We start from the raw sequence: 4,757 nt of genomic DNA on the forward strand, positions 1-4,757 counted from the left end.
TTCCTGAATTTCTGGAAAGAGTGTGGCATGGATCCAGGCTTTTCTCTCTAAAGTGCAGCCTATGTATGGAAATAAAAACATTCAGAAAGGCATTGGGCACTCTGATTGACTGAGCACCTCCAGCAGCCCTGAGATGCTCAAGGAGCAGAAAGGTGTGGAGCTTCACACCTTCTCCTGTAAGCACAGACAGTCTGTTTCCAGTGCCAGGAATGTTTCTTTGTGCATTGTCTTCCTCAGCTGCCTCTATCACGCTGTATTGATCCGCTGTGGGCAGGGACTGGCCAGACCTGGCAGAACTGCACACAGAGGGATAACGAGCCTTAGGAAGGATTGATTTCATGACAAAACCCATGTAGGAGCACAGCACACACAGTGTTCTGCCTGCTGTAGACCACACAGATATGCAGAACTCCTTGCAGTGGCCTCAACATTATTTAGACCAAGTAAATGTTAATATAATAAATAACAAGTGGCTTAACTGCGTTTTGAAGATGGGTCTGGTCTTGTAACAAAGCCTTTGTGGACACCCCCATGCATCTGTATAAACCAGGTAGGATCAGGCAAACTGTTACAAGGATCCTGTTGTGGTGTTACAATAACATCTTCAGGATGTTTGTCCTTCCATCTGGATCCACATCCCCTGAAAGTGCGTTGGAAATGTTTCCTCCAAAGGGCTCATCCATTGCAATACTTTACAGTGGGGAGGTGACAGAGGAGAGCAAACCCCAGGCTAGAACAGTGCAAAGAAGCACCCAAGTTGCTCTTTCATGGCCAGGAGTGCTGTCTGGTTCATTTGAACTTGTGTGGTGAGAGGGAGTTTGGAACTGTTCAGCCTGAAAACCAGATTTATTAATGTGTATAAATATCTGCAGGGAGGGTGTAAAGACACCAGAGCCAGGTTCTTCTCAATAATGCCCAGAGAAAGGACAACAGCAATGGCACAAACCGAAACACAGGTTCTACCTCAACAGAAGAAAATATATATTTACCGTGACAGTGGTCATAAACCAAACAGTAACCAGACGAAAGCCAAAAAAAAAGACAAGGAAGCTGGTAGTCACATGAAGCTGAGTGCATTCACTTCTCAGACTGCTTTCTTTCTGAATAGGACAGTCAGGCTAAGCTACTGCTAGAAATATATTTTTAGGATTATAAACTTGAAAATTTTACTTTTAAATTTATTTTTTAAAATAAATTTTAGTTATTTTTTTATTTTTAAAATATAGCCTTTGGTCATTATTCAGTTTGACCCTGTATTTCTCCTGGAAAGTAGGATTTATAGCCAAATGCAGCATTTTTCTGGGATTTTAGATTCACAAGATAAACACAGTAAAACCAGGTATCTTGCCTCAATGCAGATAGAGAAAAGCACAGATTTCTTGGCATTTTAATCACCCCATGAAGATCAATGGATGATTTTATGCTTTTTTGTGGAGAAAGGACAGGGACAGGACTCCACATATATTGATTCTCAGCCATCAGTGAAATGAATAATAGGGTGAAACATCCTACGTAAGTTCTTTGCAGGTCTTGTGAAAGCTGCCTGCCAAGGAAATGTAGCTGTGCATGTAGGTTGTGATTATGCTAAAGAGGCACTAAATTAGTACATTACATGCCCCATTTAGCACTACTGTGCAAAATCTGAAAGTGCTAATACATTTTGTTTCTAGGGTCAAGAATCATTAAAGAATGGATTCATGGTCATTCATTAGCCAGGAAATTAAAGTTTGACAGCTGCTTTTCAGTTCTGATTTCTCTTAAATGGCAGTGTTATATTAGAAGCCTTTTCAATTTTTCTTTTAAACCTTTGAGGCTGTAGAATGGTGTGTATCATCCCTAGAGCACTGTATCCCCAAGCCATCCAGCCAGACTTTCTTCACAGGAGTGCTGTGTGGCTTTGAGGATTATTTACAGGAGCTGCAAATAGCTGTGTGCTATTGAGAGCGGTTTCTTGCTTGGCTATATGGTTGTGAATGATCTGGGCTTGTAGCTGTAACCCGTCTCCGTTTGCATTACAAAGGCATCCTGCACTGACAAGCAGAAACAGGGCCCTGCAGTCCCCGGTGGGCCACCAGTCCCAGGAGGGCAAATGGCAGGTGTCCGAGTGTGTTTGGAGAGGATGGACCTCTTTATGAAAACAAAAGCAGCGAGTAAACGACAGTCCTCTCAACTCTCAGCCAGGCACGAGGTAGCAGAAACCCTGCTTGGCCACTAAAACAGGCACATAACATGGGAAAAGTCCTTGGTAACCCCGACAAAACTCCTGAGATTAGGGTCTCCATTCTGCAAAAGCCTCAGCACGTGAGATGCGCCCGTGAGCTCAGCGGGACATCTCACGTGAATACACAGCACAGCTCAGACACAAGTGTGAGCACACAGCTCAGCTCACGTGAATACACAGCACAGCTCAGACACAAGTGTGAGCACACAGCTCAGCTCACGTGAATACACAGCACAGACACAAGTGTGAGTACAGAGCTCAGCTCACGTGAATACAGAGCTCAGCTCAGACACAAATGTGAGTGCTTAACTTAGCTCACATGAATACACAGCACAGCACAGACACAAGTGTGAGTACAGAGTTCAACTCACGTGAATACACAGCACAGCTCAGACACAAGTGTGAGTACAGAGCTCAGCTCACGTAAATACAGAGCTCAGCTCAGACACAAATGTGAGTACACAGCTCAGCTCAGACACAAGTGCGAGTACAGAGTTCAACTTGTGAATACACAGCACAGCTTGGACACAAGTGTGAGTAGAGAGCTCAGCTCACGTGAATACACAGCTCAGCTCACATGAATACACAGCACAGCTCAGACACAAGTGTTTGCCCAAGTCCTGGCCAGCCTGTGGGACATGCAGCCCAAGGGACAGATTAGCTGACACTTGAGATGGCTTTGTTCCCTGCTCTGCATCAGCACCCACTGCAAATATACAGGCAGACATTCACCTTTACTGTTTTCCAGCTTGCTCCTATGAAATTTATATCAACACTACGAAGGGTCTGGCTTGCTCCACACAACAGACATCCTAATGGGAGCGCTGGTTTATACCTACATAGTACTCTTTCTGATAGGCCTAAAAGCATCTTGAACACTCCACCCAACACCTAAGTATCCTCACTGTCCCATGAAGTTAACCCTGATTTTCTATGTGAATCCAACTAGTTTTGTGCTCATCTTTCTGAAGAACTAGTGTCCCTCTCTGTAAAAAAGCAGTTCTGAAATGGTAGCTTTGCATAGAAGAAAAAGATGAAGCAAAAACAAAATTCTCAGAAAATTTCTCAACCAAAACATTAAAACACGCTCCCTCCCCCCCACCGCCCCAAAAAAAAACCCCAAAACACCAAGCAGCCTGGAGCCTTCTATTGATCAGAGCCCATGGGCTGCCTTTGATTAATAATCTCTGCATCAATACTGCAACCAATATAATACTCAAATATGTTGCATTAAAAATGCCAACATCCAATTGGATTGATCTGGTTATTTGTATTACAAGAGACACTCAGTTCCAGTATGAGGAATAGTGATATGAACATCTGTATGGCTAAAGAGGAGAACTTAAAAAAATCAGTTATTTCTCATTCTACTCACTACAAAATACTGTCCCTTCCAGGCAAGCCATCAAATAATGTAAAAAAAATTACAAAGTACATCTGAAAAATTGGGACACTTAAACAGCAGAAACAGACTAATTCAATAATTTATTCATTAGAAATTATTTCCTCCCTTATAAAGCGGTAGAATTAAAAGGCCATATTTTAATGATAAAGCATTGCTTAGTTCTAAAGATCCTGTGCTCTTTGATAAATTTATGCTGAATGCATTTCCCTTTTTCTGAAACGTTGCTGTCCCTAGAGAGCACAGCAGGAGCCATGGAGCACTACCAGTCTGACTCCAGACTTAAGCGCTCTACCAGTCCTGTCTTGAAAGTTTTCTACACCAGAACAACTTGCCACTATCCTTGAGGGTTATTCAGATGCCCTGGTGCCCCTTGCAATTACAGTGCTCCCAGCCCCAGGGTGATGTGATGCTGAGTCTGGGTCTTGAGCTTGGCCTGGTTAGAGGAGCTGGGTGGATGCATGTCTCTGCATGATGTGATTGATCCCAGGCTACCTTCAGCGCACACCTCACAGCCTTCGTGGTGTGCCATGTGTCTTGGACCTCTGCCGTAACCAAGTGACTCCAGGAGCTGGAATCCCCCTGAGAACACATGAGTACCCAGAAAATGTTCAATACAGCCAGATCCTCAAACCAAACCACAGAGAGCTGCTGACACGTAGCGTTTGTGCTGGCAGCCTTGATGGTGTTTTGTCAGTCCCAGCTCAACTCCCTGTTGTATTGGCTGGTACAATCACAACTGAGCAGAAATGGGGACCCAAACAACCCTGTTGTCCTGGGACCAGCCTGCACAGGTCCACAGTCAGGTACAGCCATGTTGTGCCCTTTCCTGCTGCTGCTGGTCCCATCACAGCCATCCCACTCCAACAGCATCTCTGGGCCATGTCTCACAATGCTGGTAATTATTCTCTTGCCAGGCTGTGAAAAAACAACTCTAATTAGTGTTTTCTGGAGAAGGCCCCTCCCCGCCACCCTAGAAAAGATGCTGCAGGAGGCAGATGTGCAAGCACAAGGCAGCGGGGCAGAGAGGAGGGTGCTTGAAAATACTCCATGAGACTCCTGGGCCAAGTGTTATCTCCTGTTTCCTTTGAGAGCTCACAAGAGACGGCCTTCCCAAAGCAACCTCTGAGGTGG

Source organism: Hirundo rustica, chromosome 10, assembly GCF_015227805.2.
Source record: "Hirundo rustica isolate bHirRus1 chromosome 10, bHirRus1.pri.v3, whole genome shotgun sequence".
Classification (NCBI taxonomy): Eukaryota; Metazoa; Chordata; class Aves; order Passeriformes; family Hirundinidae; genus Hirundo; species Hirundo rustica.